Source organism: Dromiciops gliroides, chromosome 1 (genome assembly GCF_019393635.1).
Source record: "Dromiciops gliroides isolate mDroGli1 chromosome 1, mDroGli1.pri, whole genome shotgun sequence".
Classification (NCBI taxonomy): Eukaryota; Metazoa; Chordata; class Mammalia; order Microbiotheria; family Microbiotheriidae; genus Dromiciops; species Dromiciops gliroides.
The window spans coordinates 697,782,515-697,796,581 of NC_057861.1; positions in this window are offsets into that span (position 1 = coordinate 697,782,515).

The following is a 14,067-nucleotide window of genomic DNA, read 5'->3' on the forward strand; positions in this document are numbered from 1 at the left end:
TTTACATATTTATATATATATACACATACCTATACATATGTATAGGTATGTACGCATATATTTTTATACATTTATATGTGTATGTATATACATACATATATGAAAAATAGTCTAGATCTCAATTCATTTGCTTAGGGAACTCCCTTTGAAGAAACTCTTATTCTGGTGCTGATTTGCAGCTTGCCTTTGCTTCTTAGTCTTAGAGAGTGATTTCAGGCACAGATAAGTGAATTACCCAGGGCTACATGGCTAGGAAGGTCAGAGGCACAACCTGAAGCTGGATTGTCCTGACTCTGAAGCCAGCCTTTTAGCCATTGAACATCACTGCCCCTCACATCTATAGGGAATAGAGCTGGGTTTTAAACCATTTGGTACAATGCCTTGGTGAGAAATTGTCCTCTGTTGATGTACCTTAAATTTTTAGACATTTGTCTGGGGGCATTGAGAGGTTTATGTGACTTGGCCAGTAACTTGTCAGAGGCAGGACTGAAACCCAGGTCTTCCTAACTCCAGACTATCTACTATGCTAACACTGCCTCTCTCTCATCTCTCTGTGTATAATGTATTCATATACATATATATGTATATGTATATGTGTACAGGTATGCACACATATATAAATAATGTATGTGTATCCCAATATACATACATATTTGTATGTATATATAATAGCTAATATTCATATATCACTTTGAGGGTTGCAAAGCACTTTACATGAATTCTCTTGCCAGGCATGATGGTACATGTTTATAACTCCTGCCCTGGGGATGCTGAGGCTGGTTGGAGTGCTTGACTTCGGATTTCTGACTTACAGTAGGACTAAACCCATTAGCTGTCAACTAAGTGTGGCACCAATATGGTGATTCTCTGGGCTGCCTGAGGACACGTGTCTGCCAGAACTTCCATGATGACCAGCAGTGACATTGGGCTGTGAGTGGCGGATGCACTTCATAACTGAAAAATGACTCAACAACAACAAAATTTCCTTCCAGGTCCAGATCTCCAACTCTAAGAAATGAGTCCTCTGAGTCCCAAGGGATGGACTCCTAGGAATCTGAGGCCATGAGTGCTGAGCCTGCTAGAACTTGGCACAAAGGGCCTGGAAGGTTTCATGTCATCTGGGGAAGTGTAGTTGGGGGCTGGATAGCAGTTCCTGCAGTGGGAAGGGAAGGGGAGGGGAAGGGAGGAGGGGGAGGGGAGGGGGCAGGAAGCGGGTGGGGTTGGTATGTGGTTGTTCCAATGTCAGGTGTTGATAAGTTGGGAACTGCTTGTGCCCATAATGATTGAAACTCACATATGGAAACTAGCATCAGCCATGGGGGCAGGGAGGCCATTCGACCTAGGGGAGTCCCCAAGAGCCTTCTCCAAGGGAGGCAGTATCTTTCAGGACCATTTCAGTCACTAGTGTCTTCTCCATCCCTAATTACCTAGCATTTATTTTCTATATCTTTTGTATATATGTAGTAGTATAAGATCATTGCTTTTGGGCTGCAAGCGACCTTAGAGGTCATTGAGTCCAATCCCTTCATTTTACAGATGGAGAAACCGAGGCCCAGTGAGATTAAGCAACTTGCTTATGGTCACACATAAATCAGGATCCAGACCCAGGTCTTCCTCACTCTGAGTCCCATGCTCTATCCATTACATACATGCATATGTGTGTATATACATATATATACATACACACATGTATGTGTATGAATGTATATATAACCACTATACAATTCATGTATACACATATATGTTCATATATGTATGTAAATATGTATATATTATCTAATAAATCTATCTCTCCATCCATCCATCTTATCTTTCTATCCATCCATCTATCTCTATCTATCCACCTATCTACCTATCTATCTATCCATCCATCCATCCATCTATTCATCTATCTTTCTATCCATCCATCCATCTATCTCTATCTATCCACCTATCCACCTATCTACCTATTTACCTATCTATCTATCTATCTATCTATCTATCTATCTATCTATCTATCCATCCATACATCCATCCATCTATCCATCTATCTTTCTATCCATCCATCTATCTATCTCTATCCATCTATCTATCCATCTATCTATCTATCTATCTATCCATCCATACATCCATCCATCTATCCATCTATCTTTCTATCCATCCATCTATCTATCTCTATCCATCTATCTATCCATCTATCTATCTATCTATCTATCTATCTATCTATCTATCTATCTATCTATCTATCTATCTATCTATCTATCTATCTATCTATCATCTGTCTGTCTATATCTCCTCCACACTGAATATAAGTGCCTCGAAGAAAGTGACTTTTTAGTAACCCTAATGCTTAGCACTGTGCCTGGAATATAGTAGGCATTTAATAAATGCTTATTGATTAGTTGTGTTGGAATCAATATTAATCTGTCTATGGCATAAGCATCCCCATCACAGGACATCAGGCTATTGCACAGGAACCTGGAAAGGGAGTAACATGGAAGCCTGAGATATGGAGACAAAGGGAATGGGGCTCTTGCGATACAGGGACTTACACATTTGTCTTGTGGCCTAGGGACAAAGGGACTGAATGTCATGATGTATGACCCTGGCAAGTCATTTCCCTTTTCCCAGGATGCAGTTTCCCCATCTGTAAAATAAAGATAATAGTATCAGTACTACTGAACTCACAGGGTTGTTGTGAGGAAAGTGCTTTGTAAACCTTGCAGATTTCCATATTGTTATTCTTCCATCAATTTTTTTTTCAGGGCAATGAGAATTAAGTGACTTGCCCAGGGTCACACAGGTAGTAAATGTTAAGTGTCTGAGGCTAGATTTGAACTCAGGTCCTCCTGAATCCAGAGCTGGTGCTTCATCCACTGTGCCACCTAGCTGCCCTTCCATCAAATTTTTACTCTGATTCTGATATAAATGTGAACCTTGGTTCTCAAAGGCAGAGGGAAGGTCCTAGGTGAATCAGTGTGGGATAGGTGATAGAGTGCAGGAACTGGCATCAAGATGACCTATGTTTAAGTCCCACCTTTGATGTTTCCTAGCTGAGTGACCCTTCTGTGCCTCAGTTTGCTCATCTGAAAAATGGGGACAACAAGGACTACCAAAAAGGGGTGTTGTGAGAATCTAGAAAGAAAAGGCGTATAAAACTCTTCCCAAAGCTTTAAGCATTTGTATCAGTTAATTATCACCAAGTTGGAAAAGTTTTTTAATATGGCTCTCGTGCTATTTAGTATAACTCTTGCTGGAGAACCATCCTAGCAAACTCGGAGAGGCTTATTACTAGCTTGGCAACAGGGAAATGAAATTTGGCCACAAAGGTTTTGACCTCTCAAACGTCATTTACTAAGTTGTAGAGGGACTGTGATCTGTCCCCATACTGATGAAATGGCTGATTCTTGAAGCTGTTTTTTCATCTACCACTTCCATCACCATCTAGGGCATGAGATGTGATGACACAGAAGTACATGACTTGCTATCCTGAGGTATGAATGCAAAGTGAGATGTGAAGCTGTCTCTTCCTTCCACACTCCACCTCCCAGGTGACAAACTGTTGTCTGCTCACTTCTTATGTTGAGGCTACATCGATGCCAGTGATTTATCAACTAAATAGCTTTGGGAGTCACAAGAGACTTGGGGCTCATTCTGTCTCTTTGCTCAAACGACTTTTCCCCAATCTTAACATTTCCTGTTGAGGACCATATTATATTATATGACCATACGAGGGTCATATTATACTGTGTTGTTAGTGAAGTGGTGCAGGGGCTCTCAGGTTGGTCATCTGAAGCTCTGAGTGCAGCCTCTCATCCCAAGAGGAGTCCTCTTCACTTCTACCTTCCTTCATCCCATTCCAGACTGACTAAATGCCTGATTCTACCATTGAGAAGACTCATATCCAGTTCTTGGACAGTTTCATTTTTCCTCCAACTATCATAGTTCATATTTCTAAAGTGCTTTGAATTTTACAAAATACTTTCCTTACAATGATGATGTGGGATAGGTAGTAAAAGGACCATTATTCTCAAGCAAAAGGCAGACCTGCCCTCAAGGAACTCAGTAATCACCAGAGGGCACTGCTGGCCACTTGCTGTCATGTTCAACAATAAAGAGTTAGACCTTGGCAGTTCTAATTATCCCATTGGTCACCAGAATACAATCAAGGGAAAAGCTAGGCTCTTGACAGTTCTCAAAGAGCTGGATGTCTCTTCTTTTAACTCTGTACCTTTTGTGATCAGGAATACTTGCTTCCTTAGTCTAGGAGTGTGCTTTGTTTGGATATATACCATTATTCTATTGGCTCAGCCCTCATTGATTGGAAAACTCTGCCCTATCCTCTTTGGGCTGTCTCTTGTTCACTACCCTTGTAGTGTTGAACTGCGTAGAGTACTCATATTCATAGAAGAAGAGAAAAATATGTCAAGAACAACTCCCATTGAAGGTCTTTACACTTGTGGCCACTCCCAAGGCACCCCTTAACTAGTCAATGGTTAATCCTGGTGCACAGTCCAGGAGTTCCAGGAGCACAGTTTAGTTGGTTCATTAGCTACAGATGATCACAGACAGAAAAGAGATTAGAAGAGGGGTATGGAGAAAATAAATTATTATTTTGTTTATACATACACATATACATTTCAATATAGCAAGCTGTAAATAGTTTGGATTATTGTTTTTATTCAACACTTCAAAGATCTGTGCCTTCTGTGGTAGTGAGTCAGTGTGGTGCAGTGGGAAGACTGTTGGCTTTGGAGCCACAGAATCTGGGTTCTTGCTATACTAACATCCCACTTTCTACAGAAAACCTTTCCCAAACCCTTTTCATTCTAGTGCCTTTCCCCCTGTTAATTATCTCTTATTTTCCTGTATATAGCTTATTTGTACCTATTTGTTTGCGTGTTGTCTCCCCATTAGACACTGAGTTCCTTGAGGGCAGGTCTGCCTTTTGCTTCTTTTTGTATCTCTAGAACTAAGCACAGTATATGTCACATAGTGGGTACTTAATAAATGGTTATTGACAGACTGTTTGCTTCCTGCACAACTTTGGATAAACAATTCTTTCCTGGGCCTCAGTTTCCTCATAAATAAAGGAATTGGACTAGATGACCTTTAAGGTTCTTTTCCACCCTCAATCTATTGGGCCACTTTGAGAGAAGGCAGTGTGATATTTAAAATCTAGATTGTGTGATCACCTTAAATTAGAAGCTTTAGCACCAGTCTTTGGGCATTAAACATTTATTAAAGCATACAGGTATTAACATGGAATTCAGAAAGCTAAGAAAAGTCCTATCTCAAATAGAGTTCCAGCCTGGTTGGGTTCTTCCTCAAGTCCTCCTCCACGAGCCTGCTTTAATCAGGAACTCTCCAGCAAGCTGATTGTGGAAGCTTTTTATAGGTCTGGAACAGAGGCAGTCCTTACACACTGCTTCAAGCTGATTGGTTGGTGTCATCCAAATCCATTGGTTTTGAAGGTGTTCTCAAGTTGAGTTCACAGTCTAGCTTCTGAGAACAATACCTTCTTAAGGGATGGCCAGGTGTGATAGTAGGCTAATCAGCAGTCAATCGTTCTCACTTGATTCAATCAGTCTAGATTAATCTCCAGGTGGATCTTTGAGTATCTGCGAAATTCCATTATTTCATCACAGTAGGTTACTTTCCCTCACTGGAGGGTATTCTAACACCCAGTAGGTCATTGTCTCAACCATACCATGCTGTCTGAATTCTTAAGAGGGATGCCAGTAGAGCACAAGGGTAGTAAGTCCATCTGGGCTGGAAAAAGAATTTCTGGTGTGGCTCTGATGAAAAAACTCTGTGTCTGTCATTTGATGAGACTAGCTACATTTGGAGAGGTAATGATCAGAAGGATAGCCACAATGGAAGGCTATTAGACTGTAAGCTTCTCCAGGGCAGGGACTACCTTTTGCTTCTCTTTGTATCTCCAGCACTTAGTACAAAGCCTGGCAAACAATAGGTGCTTAATAAATGCTTGTCGACTGATTGACTCCTCTCATCACGGAAGGTGGGAGGAGAGAAGAAGTACTAATATCAATAGTATCATACATCCTTGAAGTCTGGAAGCATTGTTTTTCCATCTGGGCTTCTCACCCTTCTGTGGATGGATAAGCCACTGTTCCTGCTTCAGCTGACAGTAATAATATCAGCTGCCATTTATATAGTGCTTTAAATTTTACAAAACACTTTACATTATTTCACTTTGAGCTTTCCAGCCACCCTGTGAGGCAGATACTAATGGTACTAACGTCTCCATTTCACAGATGAGAAAATTGAGGCTCAGCGTTGTTAGGTAACTTGCATATAGTCAATCACTAAGTAGTGGAGTCAGGATTTGAACCCAGGTCTTCCAGAGGCCAACTGCCTTTTAGTACACATTGTTATGGTGCTTAGAGAAGCCATCCCAGCACAGCAATGGAATGCCCAGGATTGACAACTTGAGACTTTCAAAAACAATTTCCAAACCCACCATGGGCTCCCTGGGCTTGTCATTTAGAGCTAATTATACACTGTAGCCAGGGCATTATTTCCTGAAAATATGGGTATCCACTTACCCAGAGTGAGGTGGATAACATCTTCATCTGCCAGCGGCAGGATTAGTTCTGACAGAGTTATGTTTACCAACATAAATTTTATCACCTCCTTCTCTCAGCCCCTCCATACACCTGGAATGCGACAGTGGCTGATGATTTATGGCGGACGTCTTGACGACGTCTGTTTTTGTTGGAATTGTGCCATCACCGAGTGTCTGCTGCTTGGCCCCACTGGGTCACGGCAACATATCAGTCAAGGAAGCCACTTAAGTAAATTATTGAGCACTTAAATTGACTTTTTCACTTAATATGTAATTACTTCCTTGAGCAAAATACTTTCCCTGACATCACCAGCCCAGGATGCTGGTGTTCCTATTGAAGGGGTCATATTGACTGGGTATGAGTGTGCTAGTCCCATGGGGCAGAGAGAGAAGGGGGTGAGGAGGGGAACTAGGTCCGGGAATTGGACTTAGACCCTTCAGAATCCACTGATCTCTCCCAGTTGTGGGGGAGAGGAAAGAATGCTCTATTGGGAAAGAAGAAAACAAGCATTCATTAAGCACTTACTATGTGCCAGGTACTGTGTTAGAGGCTTTACAAATGTTATCCGATTTGATCCCCCTACAACCCATTTGACAGTTGAGGGAACTGAGGCAGATGGAGGTTAAGTGACTTGTTCAAGGTCACACTGCTAGTACATAGACAAGGCTGGATTTGAACGCTTCTTCCTGACTTTAGACCTGGGGCGCCCTTTATTGTGCCACCTAATTGCTCCAGGTGTCCTTTGACAAAGAGTCAGGAGTCTTGACTTACTAGTGTAGTTTTGGGCAAATCATTTCCTTTCTCTGAGCCTCAGTGTTCCTCCTCCATAAAATGGGAAGAACCATGGCCCTGCCTATTTCATAGAATTGTTGTGAGGAGTAAACAAACTAATGGAAATAAAGACTTTGTAACAAGAAAGCACTATCAGGATGTCAGCTGCTATTTTCTGATGATCAATTTCTTGGGCAGCCCTTGCTAAAGAATTACTCAGTGGACCTAAAGTCATCTGCTGAAGTTTGCCTTTGTTGGATAGCCTGTATCGTCTGGACTAGGGTCCTGGGGAGACTTTGGTGTCGTTATAATGGAAACAAAATCAAAACTATAGATTTGTTTATGTTCCTTAGTTATTTTCTCTGTGTCTTAACATCCTGTCTAGACTATAGGCTTGTTGTTGGTAGGGCCTGTGTATTATTTTACCGAATTCCTCAAAATGCCTAGAAGGGTAATGGGTATATGGTAGGTATTCAATAAAGACATGTAGATAAAGTGAATGAAAAGCAGCAGCAGGGAGAGCTAGAGGAAAAACACTTGTGGCCACTCCCATGTAAGCCCTAAGGAATGTATCGAAGGGCTCCTTGTTTTTCGATTTCATAGAACTGCGTAGCACAGCTTTGCAATGGAGGAAAACATGGCGGTGGTGGGGAGGTGGTATTAGGTCCAGCACACACCAGAGCTGTTCTTGGGATGTCGATGCCATGTTGGAACTGCAAACAACAGCCAGGTTCAGTTGAGGTCCCCCTAGGATTGTAGTTAGCCAAGGTATTTAGGGCACAAGCACAATCAGGGCACTAGGGAAGCTGAGCTGTAAGCCGTAGAAGGGCAACAGTTGCTGCCAGTGACCCCATGGCGGGCACCGATGGGGTTACATGGGGATGACTATGTCACAAGGCCAGGGACAGCTGCAGCTTTGACCGAGCCTTCCGAGTCCCCATCCTCATGCAGGCGGGTGGTGCTGGGTTATGGAAATCACATTAGCCAATCGTTGGGATTAGTCAGCATGAAGATTTCAAAAGTTTGTATAAGTGAAGAAGTCAAGGAAGATTCAGAGCAGCAATGCTCTAACTTGGACTTCAAAGGTCTTGAGATTCCTTTGAGTTTCCCACTGTCTCATCTTGTGTAGTGTTTATACCTTGGCCTTCTGGGAGATGTGATCAAGATGTTGCATTGGGCTATTTGTGAGGGTCTGAGTTTGGGTCCTGTGCTGCCCCAGAGAGTGGGCACAGAGTGTACCTAAGGGGATGATAATGACGATGACGACAACGCTGATGATGGTGATGAGTGTTCTAGACTCAGCCTAGAACTGCTCTACTCAATCTCCTATCTCTAGAGAAAGGCTACCCTGTGGCACCACTAAGAACTTCAGAGGCTGAGATAACAGTGAATTCATTCATCAGATATTTATTGAGTAGTTGTCCCCAAGGAATTTAGAGTCTAGTAGCAAGCTATGTACATAACAACTGTAAAACAAGGTATAGGTGAGAGTATAATAGGGAGAGGTACAAAGGGAGAATTCCATCCCTCTTGACCTCAGTGGCTTCATCTCTAAAGTAGAGGGAGAGTGTTGGAATAGATAATCTCAGCTTTAATGGTCTGTAAGACCGTATTCTGTTGGGGTGGGGAAGGGATCAGGGAGGGCTTCATGAAGGTGCTGGCGTTTGAGCCAGGCATTGAGGGATGTAGGATTTCAGCAGTAGGGAAGGCATGCCAAACATAGGGATTAGTGTGAGCAAAGTCTCAGAGGTGGGAAAGTGCATAATGGTGACTAGTCCTATTTAGCTAGAATTGTAGGTCCCAGTAAGGGAGCAATAGGAGATCAGACTGGAAACAGACCAGGTTGTGGAATGTGATTCTCCTTAGGTCCAAGCAAAGAAGCATGAAAAGAACCTCAGGGGCGGGAAACACTCCCTGCATTGGGGCGGGCTAAATGTAAGCTGATTGTCACCTCTTCTGATCTGCTTCCTTTTCTTCGATTCAGTGTTACCAGAAGCTGTAGCATCTGAAAATTATTGCTAGAGCTCTTACTAAAAATTCTGGGGAATCTTGGAAGCATATATGAATTTAAGGAGAAAGACAGCCTCCATTTTCTAGGAATGTCTAAGAATCAGGAACTAACTTGTTCACTAGGTTTTCGGCATCCTTGCTATCTTCTCTTGAGACCTGAGAGAGTGACCATTTTCATAAAGAAATGAGTAGATGATTCATAAACAGGTTATTATAAGCTTTAGTTTATTCAGTAGAAAGATTAATGTACTTATAGTCAGAAGAACTGGGTTCAGGTCAAAATTCCTTCACTTAGCTGAGTGATGTTATCCCTATTCAGGTAGCCCTCATTCATTGCCTTTGGAGAACTTTGCAGTCAATGTTGATTAAATGCCTAACCAGTATGCTGTTCAGGAAGTTCCTCCACTAGGTAGGAGACTGGATTAGGTGTTAAGGGCTCTTCCCTCCATCCCTCCTTTCCTTTTTCGTCTTCTTTCCTTTCTTCTTTCTCTCCTTCCCATACTCTCTTCTTTCCTTCCTTCCTTCCTTCCTTCCTTCCTTCCTTCCTTCCTTCCTTCCTTCCTTCCTTCCTTCCTTCCTTCCTTCCTTCCTTCCTTCCTTCCTTCCTTCCTTCCTTCCTTCCTTCCTTCCTTCCTTCCTCCCTCCCTCCCTCCCTCCCTCTCTCCCTCCCTCCCTCCTTCCTTCCTTCCTTCCTTCCTTCCTTCCTTCCTTCCTTCCTTCCTTCCTTCCTTCCTTCCTTCCTTCCTTCCTTCCTTCCTTCCTTCCTTCTTCCTTTCCTTCCTCTCTTCCTTATTTCCTTGGGAATTCACATAAACACAAAACATCCAAGTTAACATTGTGAGAGAAACCTTCTTTCCCTCCATGGTTCCTTTTCTTCTTTGGGGCTAGTTCCCCAGCATGTGCATATCTAAGCAGTTCTCCTTTTCTCTTCCATTGCAAGCAGAGAGAAATACAGAAGAACTTAGGTCAGTGAGCCAGTCTGCTGGCCCTTGGAGGTGGAAGGGGTGGGTGTGGAGGGGCGCTGGTGGTAGAATTCCGATCCTTCTGGGGGAAGGAGTGTGGTGAAAAGAAGAGAACGCATATTATTATGGGAATTAGGGGATCAGGGATCTATTCTTTGTCACTGTGTGACTTGAGGCAAGTCATCTCCTTCTCTGGGACTCAGTATCCTCTACAAAATGAGAAGTTTGGGAATTAAATTAAATTATTTTGTCATGGACCCCTTTGGCAGTTTGGTGAAGCCTTCCCAGAATTTGTATGTGTATGTGTATGTGTATGTGTATGTGTATGTGTATGTGTATGTGTATGTGTATGTGTATGTGTATGTGTATGTGTATGTGTATGTGTATGTGTATATGTCTGTGTATGTGTCTATGTCTATGTATGTGTTTGTGTATGTGTATGTGTATGTGTGTGTATATACATTCATAATTGAAGGAAGTGCTACATTTCAGTTGGAGGTTAATGAAAATAAAGATGTAATTCCGCCCCCCCCATCTGAGTTCACAAACCCTCTGAAATCTATCCATGGACCCCTTAGGAGCCTCCAGCCTCCAGGTTAAGAACCCTTTGAGCATATGATCTCTTGAGAGTCTCTTCCAACTCTAATATGATGAGGTCATTGGACTAGATGTACTCTTTACTCTGTACTCAAGGTCTCTTTCTTGCTTTTGGTCCCCTTTTGAACTCTGACAATCTATGTTCTAAGATTCTTTCCAGCTCTTGACTTTCTATGTTCTCAATATCCCTTTTCCAGTTCTACCATTCTATGTTCCAAGGTTTTGCCCAGCTCTGTTATTCTGTGTTCTAGAGTTCCCTTGCTGAGTCTGTAATTCTGGCAATTGCCTTTTTTTTTCCTTTAGGTTCCCAGACCCAGTGAAAACAGAGAGTTACAAGGAATCAGGGTCCAGAGTTTCAGAGAGAATTAAATGAAACCCATGAATTCAAAGTCCATTAACTCAGAACTTGTGAACATTTGAATAGGGGCTAGGTTGAAGCTTAATGTTGCAGCCTGATAAACAATTTAATAACATCCTATTACATGCTGCTCTGTAGCTATAAGAAAGCACTCTCACAAGCCTTGTCTAATTTGGTGCTCCTATTAGCTTTGGGATGTAGGCAGCATAGGTGTCACAGCTACTTTGCAGAAGAAGAAATCAAGGCCCAGAAAGATGAAGGGACTTGGGGGATGGCAGCATAGTACCCTGGAAAGAAGTCAGAAGACCCAGCTTCAAATTCTACTTCTGACACAATTTGCAAGACCCCAGGCAAGTCATGTAACTTTCATGTGCCTGAGTTTCTTCTACTATCCAATAGACCAGTTGCACTGACATATTACATCTACCTCTAAATCTGGTATTCTATGGTACCATGACTTGTTGAACATCCATACCCCAGTTCTAAATTGCAGAGCCAGGATCAGAACCACACCTAGCCTAGCGCTCTTTCTCTATACCCTAATAGAGTGGAGCAACAAGTTTTTCCTTCCTTAACCTTTGGGGCTTTTGGGGGGGTGTTGCACAATTTCAAAGGCCAGGGGTGCCGGAAAAATGACACAGTAGCTTCAGGGCACCTTAAGACAGCTGCATGGAACACCTTCCCCATGTCCTGGGCATGACCTCAGCTCTAATTTCAAGGGGCCGGAGTTTCCCCAGATCAAAGGGAGCAGGGGCTCTGGGGGCTGGATCAGACGTCCATCTGTCTTCAATGAGGCTGTCATTTATGAAAGTTTCTGGTGGGTCCAAAGAATTTGAAGCCAGTGGCCCTTTGTTTACCGTTAGGGCCCAAGCAGTCCTCTCTAGTTTGAGGATGGAGGGTCAGGACATTTCAGGAACTTGGGACATGGGGAAGTTTAAGACCAGAAAATTACTTAAGTCTTTAAGACCAGAAAATTACTTGTCTTTAATCCCAAAGCTATCATAGGAAGGCAAAGAGGACCTGGGATCAAATCCTTGTCTCTGCCCTATACTACTTGTGAGACTTTGGGCAATTCATTTAATCTTTCTGGGCCTTGGTTTCCTCAGTTGTAAAATTAGGAGGTTAGATTAGAACCCTCCCCGCCCAAGCCCTTTCTAGCTCAAAATCTATAATCCACATGGTCTTATAATTGGGAAGCAGCTATAATAGAGTAGTGGAAAGAGCAATCAATTTGGAATTGAGATCTGAGTTCAAGTCCTGATGCCTTAGGCAAATAATTTAACCAGTCTGAGCCTCAGGTAACCTCACCTGTAAAAAGAGGAGCCCAATGTCTTCCCCCCAATCTTGTTCCTCTTTTTCTTTCTATGGCTACAGTACTGACCCTGTTTGTCTATTCTCTCTCCCTTTTCTCCAGGTACCAAGTACTTACAGCTTCTCATCTTTGCCCTTCTTTCTTTCCACTCGATTTCCATAGCTACTGACTAAGCTGTTAAATAATATCCTTTTTGTAGGCCTTCACAGCTTGGCTCTCCTCCTCCTTCAATCTATTCTTCAAACTGCTGTCAATCATCTTATGTGCTGGGCCTGGAGTCCGGAAGACCTAAATTCAAATCCAGCCTCAGACTCTTCCTAGCTATGTGCCCCTGGGTTAAGTCACTTAACCTCTATTTGCCTCAGTTTCCTCATTTATGCAATAGGGATAATAATAGGGATTGTTATGAGTATAAAATGAAATGATAATGTTAAAGCACTTTGCAAACATTAAAGCTATATATAAATACTGGCTATTGTTATGCCACAGCATTGCTCAGAAATCTTGAATCCCTCCCTTTATATCTAGATCACAGAATCACTGAATATCAGAGTAAGGAGGTGTGGACATCTAGTATAACTTATACCTGAAGAAGGACTCACTAGGCATTCTACTCAACCCTTGTTGGAAGTAAGGGGAAGCCAGCTAAGTTGTCCTTATCTTCTTGGAATCCAAGTTAAATTTGCCTCTGCCCACCTCCCACTCACCACTCTTAATTCTGTCTCCTGGGATCAAACCAGAAAAGTCTAATCCTCCTTCCATGCAAGAACCCTTCAAATAAAATACTCAGATACAGATTGAGTGTTTCCCCTGTTTTCTCTTTTCCAGGCTAACCATGCCCTGATTCTTTTTGCTTATTCCCAGGAGAGGTATGGTCCATAATAATGAGTCAGTGCCATTTAGGGGATGGATGCTAGGCTTGGAATGAGGAGACCTGGATTCTCTTCCTCTTTGGTCACTTAATAGCTGGGTGACCCTCATACTGTAATTTGACTCCTCCCTTCTCTGGACCTCTGTTGCCTCATTAGAAGGACAGACAGGTTGGACCAGATGACCTTTACGTTCTCTCCAAGTTCTAACAATCTGAGAATTCTTGAGTCTAGAAAACACTTAACCCCTCTAAGTCTTAAATTCCTTATTGATAAATTGGACATGATATTACTAATCCAACCGGCCCCACAGAGGAGAAATATGGGCTGTTATAATGTCTGTAAAGCATTTGGCTCATGGCTAAGCTCTCTATAAATGCAGCGATTATTATTAATTTATCTGCTTCCCAAGTTGGCCTTTTTAGATATAAACAGAAGTGATTCTGCTGAGTGAATGGGAGTGCTTGACACCCTCTGTGACTGATTGGTTTGTACTGAAAGCTCAGGTTATTTCAAGATGTTGATTATGATCAAAAACCCCAGGATCCGGACAAGCACAGATGAAGGGTTTAATTGTAAGCCCTGAGAAGAGCTTTCTTCTCTGCCTTTGTTGGGAGAA